This window comes from Saccopteryx bilineata, chromosome 1, assembly GCF_036850765.1.
Source record: "Saccopteryx bilineata isolate mSacBil1 chromosome 1, mSacBil1_pri_phased_curated, whole genome shotgun sequence".
Taxonomy (NCBI): Eukaryota; Metazoa; Chordata; class Mammalia; order Chiroptera; family Emballonuridae; genus Saccopteryx; species Saccopteryx bilineata.
In genome coordinates, this window is record NC_089490.1 from 13,706,493 (window position 1) to 13,717,838 (window position 11,346).

At 42.4% G+C, this 11,346-nt stretch overlaps 1 protein-coding gene across 2 annotated transcripts in view; it reads right to left on the bottom strand.

The window, feature by feature from the left end:
• The window catches only part of FKBP5 (FKBP prolyl isomerase 5), a 116,028-nt gene extending 109,161 nt beyond the window's left edge, over nt 1-6,867 (bottom strand). The window contains exon 1 of one of the 2 annotated variants that reach the window (XM_066234957.1): nt 6,712-6,867. The gene's annotated coding sequence lies outside the window, so the exon portion shown is untranslated. The remainder of the gene's footprint in view (nt 1-6,711) is intronic. The other variant, XM_066235036.1, reaches the window with a different exon arrangement.
• Between the last annotated feature and the right edge of the window lie 4,479 nt (nt 6,868-11,346).

The window sequence follows — 11,346 nt, forward strand, 5'->3', positions numbered from 1 at the left end:
CCAGGCAAGCCCAGGGTTTCGAACCAGTGACCTCAGCATTTTCAGGTCAACGCTTTATCCACTGCGCCACCACAGGTCAGGCGTACGTACTCAGTTTAATAACCTGAACAAATGTATACACCAACAACTGGTGAATCTGGATAGTCCTTGTACTAATCTTGCAATTTTCTGTAAGTTAAAAATTATACCTTGGCCTGACCTGTGGTGGCACAGTGGATAAAGCGTCGACCTGGAAATGCTGAGGTCGCCGGTTCGAAACCCTGAGCTTGCCTGGTCAAGGCACATATGGGAGTTGATGCTTCCAGCTCCTCCCCCCTTTCTCTCTCTGTCTCTCTCTCCTGTCTCTCTCTCTCCCTCTCTCTCTCCTCTCTAAAAATGAATAAATAAAATAATTAAAAAAAAAAAAAAAAATTATATAAAAATAAAGTTACCAAAAGTGTACACTTGAATTACCATCACCCAAATCAAACTGTAGAATATTTCCATTTCCCTACAAGGTTCCCTTTTGCCTTTTTCCAATTAACCACAGTACTCAGAAACCAAGGCCTGATTTCTATCACCATAGCTAAGTCTTACCTCTTGCATTTTTTTTTTAAAGAATTTTTCTTTTTTTTTTTCTTTTTTGGCCCTGGCTTGACAGCTCGGTTCGATCCCTGGTGGGGGCACACACAGGAACAGATCAATGTTCCTGTCTCTCTCTCCCTTCCTCTTTCTTTATCCGAAGGGCAACCTCTTGTATTTTTTATACATCATTTTATTCATCATTTGGTACATTCACGTGCCTGGCTTCTCTTGCTCGGAATAATATTTCTTAGTTTCATGTATTTTCTGTGTGAATCAGTAATTCATTCCTATTATGAAAAGCTGCTATGAACATTTTGTTTCAGTCTTTTTGTAGGTATGTACTTTATTCCTCTAGGGGCCGTAAGATTTCATTTAAAAAGGGGGGGAGAGATTCACATATAAATACACCTAGGAAGTCATATAATATAGATAGGTAAATGAGTTGATTTGTATATGCACACATACATATAGTAAATATATGAAGTTATATATATAAAATGCAAAAAAATAGAAATTTTATTTATCTACCTGTGTATCTACCTGTATGTGTCTATATACCATTGACCCTTCCCTTCAACACACAGATGTGAACTATGCAGGTTCACTAATATGTGCATTTTTTTCAAAAATACATTAAATGTATTTTCTCTTCCTTATGATTTCCTAAATAACATTTTCTTTTCTCTAGCTTACTCTGCTGTAAGAATACAGTACATAATACAAACCACAGAACATAAGTGTTAATAAACTATGTTACTGGTAAAGCAAAGGCAGGTTATTACTACAGCTGGCCCTCCACATCTGCAGATTACCAACCACAGATTGAAAATACAGTTTTAGATCTGCAGTTGGTTAAATCCATGGACACAAACCCACAGAGGAGAACGAACTACGGTCAAGTTTTGGCACAGCCAAAAGATATGCGGGGATTTTCAGCTGGGGCGGAGGGTGGGCACCCTGACCTCTGTGTTGTTCAAGGGTCAACTGTACATACACCCACACATCTGCATATGGAAATGAATAGATTCTGAGAAGTCCACCTAGGAGCAATGAAGATATATTAAAAGAATTTATAAAGTTCTTAGTAAAAATTTAAGCTGGAAAAGATAAACATCTCAATTTTTCTTAATAAGTATTATGTATTAACCTAAGAATAATTCAAAAGAAAAACAAGTTTCTTACCCTGTTCTGCTTCAGTGAAATACCTTCTTCTCATAAATCCCCTTCCCAAACTAGAATGTCAAAACATGAAACATTATCATCATCCACCATGTAATAATTTTTAAGGGAGGGGCAAAATCTAAAAATGTGTTAAGATTACAAGATTTTATTGTCTTGCTTTTTAAAAAAGTAAAACATGGAAATAATTCCATTGCTTAATACATAACATGGGTAAAGACTATTTTATCCTCATTCAGAATGTATTTTCTCCACTCCTAAAAAGTAATTCGCTGCAGCGCTGAATCTGTGATAGAGGTATTATGACTTTCAAATTCCAGTGTGTAATTTGCAGCTAACAGCAGAGAAGGTTAATTTCCAGAGACAGAAGAGAAACACTAAAAAACATGCACACACACACACATCTTATTTTTGAAGAGATCCAACCGAAATTCCCAACCCTGCATCTAACCATCAGATGGTCATTTTCAGGGCACTAGGAGTGGCTCCTCCTTTAACATCATCTATAAATTGCCAAGATGGAGGCAGAACATTACAGATGATTCTAGAATGAACCACTGCCTGTTTTAGGAAGGGTTTCCAATTACAAAACGGGAGGGGCGAGTGCCGACTCTCTTCCAGTCTCTGATCTTTCTTTACCTTTTACTTCTTCTTCCAAAACATGAGCAATTTCAAAAACATACAATTTAGGCCCTGGCCAGGTAGCTCAGTTGGTTAGAGCATCGTCCTGATATGCCGAGATTGTGGGTTCAATACCCGGTCAGGGCACACAAAGGAATCAACCAGTGAATGCATAAAATAAGTGGACCAACAAAATGATGTTTCTTTCTTTCTCTCCAATCAAAAAAACTTTAAACATAAAATTGTATTTAATTTTTAATCTTAAAAAAAAAAATCTTAGTATGTGGATGTTTCCTAACTTTCACAGATGTGAAACTGTTTACTTCAAAACCCATTCTTTCACTCTGAAAATACATCATTTTCATTTTTCTAATAACTGCCTTGATTAACTAAGTGTTAAAAAAATGACAGCAGCTGCAAACAGTTACAATTCACAACTTAATTTCAGTATCTTTCGCCTGATTTGTTTGAGAACTAAAATAAAATTGTATTCTTATGTTTAAAGTGTTTTTGTTACAGATCAAGGGTAGAAAACAGATATACCAAATGTGTAGACTCCACAGTCCCTCTGGTGACTCGCATTAGCTAGAGGTTTCCCAAAAATGACAATGAAATACTAAATTAAACATAAAATGAACTTGCCCCTTTGAAGACTACAGTTTTATATGTTTAAGTTTCAGCAGCATGCAGGTCAATTCTCATAACTACAAGGTACCAATTATTTTCAGTACTTGAATTTCAGTGTTTCAAATACTGCTAACATATCCTTAACAACCTGTGGGCTACACAGATTATGGTTACAATTAGGTACATAGGTTCTACTATAAATTTATCCCAACCTGTCTCATTTGGCAGAACTGTCTTTTACACAATAAACAAACATTTTATTTGCAAATTAAATCACATTTAAGTGGCTACTGTTTTTAAATCAATAGTTATGTGATTTGTGCCTGATTGGTGATGGTGCAATGGATGGAGTGTTAACTTGGGACTCTGAGGTCCCAGGTTCGAAACCCTGAGGTCACTGCTTGAGTGCAGGGTCGCTGGCTTGAGGCCCAAGGTTGCTGGCTTGAGCCCAAGGTCACCGGCTTGGGTGGAGCCCCCTCCGATCAAGGCACATGTAAGAAAGCAATCAGCAAACAACTAAAGTGCTGCAACTAGGAATTGATGCTTCTCATTTCTCTCCCTTCCTGTCTCTAAAAAAAATTAATGAATAGTTACGTGATTTAGATACCAATGTCAAGTCAGTCTCCGATGAGTAAAGATGCAATTTTTTTTATATTTTAGGGGACTAGTATCAGAAATTTAAAAAGTACTGTAGAAAAATTTAGAAATGTAAAATAATGAAAAAAAATCTAATTACTAATCAGCTAGATTAGAAAGCTCAAATAGTTTCAAAATTATAAAATATATTTTAATTGTTCAGCATTACATAATTACAGAATTTAGTGCACCAAAATATGTACAATATAGATACTTCTTTAGGAATTGCAAAAATTACACATATTAGAAGCCTACAGTGGCTATTCCTAATGTCAGGTATTAACATGCATACTAAATAAAGCAATCTTTAACAGTATCATTTGGTTTATCCTCAAATTTAGCTGTTTTAACACGTTCTTGTTTTTTTGTGTGTGTGGCTTTATTCATTCAAAAATATTTGCCCACCCCCAAACTCAAAAGGAGCCACATCTGAAGGTAAATGACCTACAAACATTCCCAACGTTTACTGTGTAGATGTGAGAATTCAATTTATGCTTAACTTTGAAACTGAAATGTGGTTGATAATTTTGATACAGTCTACTACAAGTTAAAGTGAACAAAAATCAGTAATTAAAATATCTAAAAACAGGAATTTGAAAATTGGCTTTTAATTATAAAAGATATTTTTATAGCTCAAGTTCCTAAAATATGCTTTTGTGTATATAAAACTGAAATTTTAAAAATTTATTTGTGGTATATTTAAGCATCGTAGAATAAAGATTATTAAACTTAATTACCCATAGTAGTAAAATTAATATACTTTCCAATCTTATGTGATTCCTTACAACTACTTATATAGAAAAAACCCCATGCTACATGAATACAAGCCACTGTTCAATCAATCTACCCTCAGTAAGGGTCAAAAAGCCAACCCAGCTTTTAATAACAGTAACTTCTACAGCTAAAGAGGATGTTCTTTCTTCTCTAGTCTAATTCGTCTAACCTAAGAAAACTCTAGGAAACTAAAATTAACCCAAGATAGGTATTCTTTTCCAATCCAAGGATAAACAGAAAATTTAAGATTTAATTAGTTGTCTAATCCAATATTTTTAAATTTTTTCATACCTAACTGGTTAAGTTTTTAAAAAGCCATTCACCTAAAATTCCCAAAACTAAAAACATTATTCAGAAACATACTTATTTTGTTTAATGTTGGAAAGACAAAAAAATAAAACCCTCGTAACATATAAGCCAGTTGTTTTAGAGAAATAAAACATTTTACAAAGACCATCTTTGATTACTTTTTTAAAATCCCAAATAGTCACAACTAGCCTTAGAGGTCAGCTTTAAATAGTGTTACTAATCAGCTAAGTAAAATTACCATTCAATGAAACACTAATAAAGTAACAACTAAATATTGTAATTTTGTTCTTAAGAAGTTAAACGCACATTAAGTGTAAACTATATCCAAAAGACATATAAAACAAGACACATTAGGAAAAAAAAATGAGTAAACTAAGTCATGTCTCTCACAAATGAATGTTATTAATAACACTCATTTAAAATATGTATTTTTAAAATAATTATTACATATCATTTTTAAATATATCTTTTCTGTAGATGTCCTAAATTGGTTAGGGCAGAAACTGTAGATTGTTAAATGGAGGGCAGTTGGAAGAGTCAAACAGAAAATGCTAAGTGAAAGTACGACAAATAAAATTTCCCACAGGAATCATAATTTTTTAAGTCTATAATTGAATTTTGATTCAAATGGCAAGAGAAAAAGCTACCCTAATTCTAAATTAAAAACTCTTTGGGGGTTGGGGAGGGAGCACGGTAGAATTCCCATGGAGTATTAAAAATACTTCACCAAAATGTTGCCTTAACTTTTCCCCGGTCCACAATGTAACAGAATGAGAAGACAATCAATATAAACACTCCTGTCTACCCTCAGAGAAGCGAAGAAAGCTCCCATTCAATGCTAAGCCTGATTCCATTGGAAAACACACTCCTGCAAAGTAAATCCAAAACCACGAGCTCCAACTGCTCCATGCAGAATTCACTGAATGGCGGCCAAACGTTGTACACGCTGTCCCGACTCACGGAAGGGAATCTCGAGCTCTGCGTTCTCCATTTACAACTTGTACCTTATCAACTAGGCTTTCGCCACCCCTGCAGAAACCGATTTTTAAAAATGACTCTAAAAATGTTCCTCCTGGCTCATCAATCGAAAGAGGTTCATTTAGACGCTGACCCCCACCCTCTTACATTTTTTAATAATCAGCACTGGGTTTGACTCTTACACTGTCGCCAGCACACCTCAGACATCACCGAGGGTCAGGCGTTATACTGTCCCAGGAGCAGATTGAATAAGGAACCCCAGCACAACTTCTCATTGGCTTTCAGGTGGCATGAGAATAATCACCTGTTAGAAAGGGCGCTGCTGCCACGGGCACCCTCCAACAGCGCCCGAGCGGGAGATGCTGTTCCCAGTCACTTGTCCCCGAGCGGCAGGTGACGGCGGGAAACGCGCCCCCGCCGCCGCCGCCCCGGGAGTGCAGTCCTCCCGCGAGGCGAGCCGCCGCCGGCCACTCCGTTATCCGCGCCCTCCGCGGCCCCGCCAGGTGAGCGCGGCTCCATCGCGCCCTCGGCGTCCAGGCGCTTCGCGCGCCCCGGCTCCGCGTCTCCCGCCGCCCGGGCCCCGTAGGCGAAGTTTCTCTCTCGCCCGCGGCTGCGGCTGCGGCGGCTCAGCGCGGGTCCCGTCGCCTGCCCCGGGCGCCGGAGCCGGGACCTGTCAACCCGGGCGGGAAACAAAAGCCGGGTGAAACCGAGCGGGCGCGACCGGCCTCGCCTCCGGGAGAGGAGCGCGGCGGGCGGGCGGGCGGGCGGGCGGGGAGCGGCTGCAGCGGCCGCCCAGCCCCGCGCCTCCCTGGGCGGGCATCGCACTGGGGCTGGGGGCCTCCGCCGCGCTGGCCTCGAGGCTTCCCCGGCCCGGCTCGCCCGGATGCGCCGCTCCCGGGCTGGGGAGCCGCGCGAGGGGGCGGGGAGCTGGCGCGGCGGCGTTGGCCGGACCGCGAAGGAGGGGATTCGGCTCCCGGGGCGCCGCGGCCGCCCGCCCAATCCCTGAGGCCCTGGCGCCGGTACCTGTCGCCGCGGTGGCTCCTCGGTTTCGTCTCTCTCTCTCTTTCTCTCTCTCTCTCTCTCCGCCTCACCCGCACGTCGCTCGTCCTCAGCCCGCCCAGCAGGCCGCCCGCGCGCCGGACGCCGCCGCCGGAGACTGGCAGCGCCCGCAAGCCGGCTCGAATCCCGGGGGCAGCGCCCGGCGTTGTCCCGCCCCTGCCGTCCGCAGGACCCGCATTCCATTGGGCGCCGGAGCTGTCAGTCCGCCCCCAAAAGGCGCGCGGGCTGTCGCTCTGCCTGTCCGGATTGGTGGCCGCGCGCCGTCCATGCAGATCAGACCCCGCCCCCATCCATTTGCACCTCCGCCTTAGTGTAACCTCCGCCTCTTCACGCCAGCCCACGTGTCTGGCTCTAGTCCTTTGTGGGGCTGGAGGCAAAGGATGGAGGAAACTGACCGAACCCCCCCACCCACACACACACTTACCCTTACCTCTGGACAAAGTAATGCCTGAACAAGCTAGATGACTTTACAGACCTTTCAAACATCAGATCCCAGGTGATTGAGACGACAAAGTATCAAAAAATGTTTGTGTTCTCTACCAGCGCCCCACCCCCAAAAGGGTAGGCTTGCCGAGTAAATTCAGCTTCAAGAGTGGCCCAGGCCCCTCCACGTAGGTGGCCATCTCTGAGTCGCTCCTATAGAGAGATTCCGGAGCCTTGAGGAAGAACTAGTTCAAGCCTCGCGTTTTTTAAGGAAACAGAAACCTTAAATCCCGTAGCTATTGGTCTTCATAGTCTCATAGGCAGATTAGAAGCCACATCTAGCTCCAAATCGGCTCTCTGCTTTTTATAACCTGCCTTCAAGAGGTGGTGTCTGCAGAAAAGACAATTAAAGCCTCCTCAAGGGCGAGGGCCCTGTCTCTGTGCTTAGAAGCTTCCCTTTTGACCAGATGCCATGAGGAGTCACTGAAACAATGTATCCATGCATTAATTCAACAAGACAACAATGATTATATACTAACATTAGTTGATTAAGCATCTACTGTGCTTACTATGTGCAGGGTATGCAGAGTTGGGAAGACATTGTCCCAGCCCTTGAGAGCTTCAGCCTAAAAGACCGTGTGATAGCCGCATCGCATGTGCTACTCATGTTACAGGGACTGTGACAGATGTGTGCAGGGGGTACAGTGGAAGGATCCAAGGAGGGAGGAAACAACTCTTCCTGGGAGAGGCAGGAAAGGCCTCATTGAAGAGCTGACATTAGAGCCGAGTCCTAAAAGATTGTGCTTGCCAGATGGAGGGATATGGAAGATGAAGGAAAGGGACACCCAGGCAGTGGGAGGACAGCTTGAGCAAAAAGAAAACAGACCTGGAAAAGCCTAGTAATTGAGGGAACAGCAAGGAGCAGTGTGGGCCAATCTGCAGGGCTGTGTGGCCATGTCACATGCTCCGGGACCAGACTCCTCCAGGAGGTAGGCAGAACGGCCCGGGAGGTTGCCAGGCCGTGTTGTAATACACCACAGCAAACAACAACAGGCCCTGTACATACCGCTGCAGGCTTTTTTTTCCCCCTAGGCCAGAGTCTGTGGGGAACAGTCAGTTCCACAGTTCCAATGGCAGCCTAGCTGGCCCCACCCACTCTTTCAAAAAACCACTCCAGTCACTGCGCTTGCCCTACTCAGCATTTGGAAACACCTGTGCTTGCAATTTCCCTAAATATTGCTGCCCTTCAGAATTCAAAGAAAATATAGGCTATGGTTGCAGGCACCTGGGTACAGGCTGAGCAGCCCTTTCCTAATAATGTACAAAGCAGTTCTGTGCCGGACTTGTCATCAAGGCTGGCTTCATGGGCATGTGGCCTGTGCTTCTCTTAATGCTGTGCTGTCACCATCTTTAAGTTCTTGATCATTTTTCAACAAGGCGCCCAGAATTTTCATTTTACACTGGGGCCTACAAATTATATAGCTGTTCCTACCTTTTACTGTTAGTGTCCCTGGGAATGCTTGTGAGACTGATCAAACCACATCTCACTTTTAAGCACTTGGCACTCACTAGGGTTATTCACATGTATTGCATCACTTGAGTCTCACAATGGCAACGTGGAGGCAGCCAGTGACTAGTCCCATTTATTAGTTGAGAAAACTGAAGTTCAACAACCTTCTCCAGGTGGCACAGCTAGGAAGCAGCAGAGCTTGTACTTGAACTCAGCTTCCCCTGACCCCCCCCCCCAAGCCCTATTCCATCCCCTACAGAGCTACCTCCATGTTGGTTTCAAAATCCTTTCTTTTATTCTTTTCCTTTTGGGTGGGGGTGAGAGGAGGGGAGACAGTGAGACAGACTCCCACATGCGCCCCTCCCAGGATCCACCCAGTAATCTCTGTCTGGGGTCAATGCTCAAATCAACCTAGCTATTTTCAGCACCTGAGGCTGACGCACTTGAACCAACTAAGCTATATCCCTTAGTGCCCAGGCCTGATGCTCAAACCAACTGGGCCACTGGCTGTGTGAGGAGAAGGGGGAGAGAAAGGGGAGAGAGAGGAGAAGAGAAGCAGATGGTTGCCTGACCAGAAATCAAACCTGGGATGTCCTTATGCTGAGCCTACACTCTATCCACTGAGCCACTGGCCAGGCCTCAGAATCCTTTCAAAAGCAGATTTGTACATGAAGAATGTACTGTTTGAAGAGTCAGATTATGTGGTCGAGTGAATATCTGTCATTTCATGGTTACTTAGCACCTTTTTAGTAGTTTTATAATCAATTTGAAAAATTCTCAGCCATTCAAAATACCTTTTCTGTACCTTTTCCTCTTTCCTTCTGGGCCCCAATTGAAATACATGTTAGATTTTCTCACTACATCCCATTCTTCTATATTTTTTTATCTTTGGTCCATCCATGCTTTGTTCTAAAATTTTCTTCTCACTGTTATACTTTTTTATATACATAGTTATTTTATTTATTTTAGAGAGAGAGAAAGGGAGAGAGAGAGAGAGAGAGAGAGAGAGGAACATTGATCTGCTCCCGTATGTGCCCTGATCGGGGATCGAACTGGCAACCTCTGTGCTTTCGGACGACACTCCAATCAGGCCATCCAGCTAGGGCAGGGGTTAGGAACGTATGGCTCGTGAGCCAGATACAGCTCTTCTGATGGCTGCATCTGGCTCGCAGACAAATCTTTAATAAAAAAAAATAAGAAAGTTAAAAATATAAAACATTCTCATGTATTACAACCCATTTATTTCCTACTGCTCATGTTCATGGTTGCGGGTGCCTGGAGCCAATCACAGCTGTCCTCCAGGACAACACCAAATTTTTATTGGATAATGTGTAATGTACACAGGCCACTGTATGGCTCTCATGGAATTACATTTTAAAATATATGGTGTTCATTGCTCTCTCAGCCCAACCCCTGGGCTAGGGTGACCTCCCAGTGTTTTTCAGTTCACTAATTCTCTCTTCAGCTTTTAAAAAATTCTCCTCTTAAATACACCAATTCAACTCTTAAATCAGGTTATTCTTTTTTTTTTTTTTTTTTTTAGTTCTACAATTTCTATTTGTTCTTTTTCAGATCCGCCCCGTCACTTCTTATACCTCTTAGTGCCCTGTGTAACTTTCAAGCTTGCCTTTTCTCTCCTTAATAGTAAGTACAGTTGTTTTATGACCTGTGTCTATTAATTCCAATCTGGAGTCGCTGTGGGTCAACTTCTATTGTAAGTTTTTACTGGTTCTTTCTCATGTCATTGTTTTGTTTTGTTTTAAGATTTTATTTATTGATTTTAGAGAGAGGAGAGAGAGCAGAGAAGGGAGAGGAGTGGGAAGCATCAACTCGTAGTTGCTTCTCAAATGTGCCTTGGCCAGGCAAGCCTGGAGGTTCCGAACCAGCAACCTCAGCACTTCAGTTTGACATTTTATCTACTGCGCCACCACAGGTCAGGTCCTCATGTCGTTATATCTGCTCATGTACCTGGTTATGTGTTGGACGTTGCATTTAAAAAAATTGTTTCGGGGGGCAGGGGAAGGTGGAGGAAAGTATAAGGAGATAACCACTGATGGACAGAGGCTTGACTTGGGGTGGTAAACACACAGCACAGTGTACAGATGATAGAATGGTGCACCTGAAACCAGTATAATTTTGTTAACCAGTGTCACTCTAATAAATTCAATTAAAAATAATAAGAAATCAAGATAGAAGGTGACAGAGGACAATCTGACTTTGGGTGGTGGGTATGCAACATAATTGAAAGACAAGATAACCTGGACTTGTTATCTTTGAATATATGTATCCTGATTTATTGATGTCACCCCATTAAAAAAATAAAATTATAAAAAAAAAATAATAATAATAATAATAAGAAATCGCCTGACCTGTGGTGGCGCAGTGGGATAAAGCATCGACCTGGAACACTGAGGTTGCCAGTTCGAAACCTTGGGCTTGCCTGGTCAAGGCACATATGGGAGTTGATGCTTCCTGCTCCTCCCCTTTCTCTCTCTCCCCCCTCTCTAAAAATCAATCAATAAAAATAAATAAATAAAAAATAGAAAAATACTATCCCAAATTAAAAAATAATAAGAAGAAGAAATAAAAATTTAACAAATAATTTGAGGCTACTCAAATAATTTGATAGCTCAGTTGGTTCGAATGCAAAGGATTTCCATTTGTTT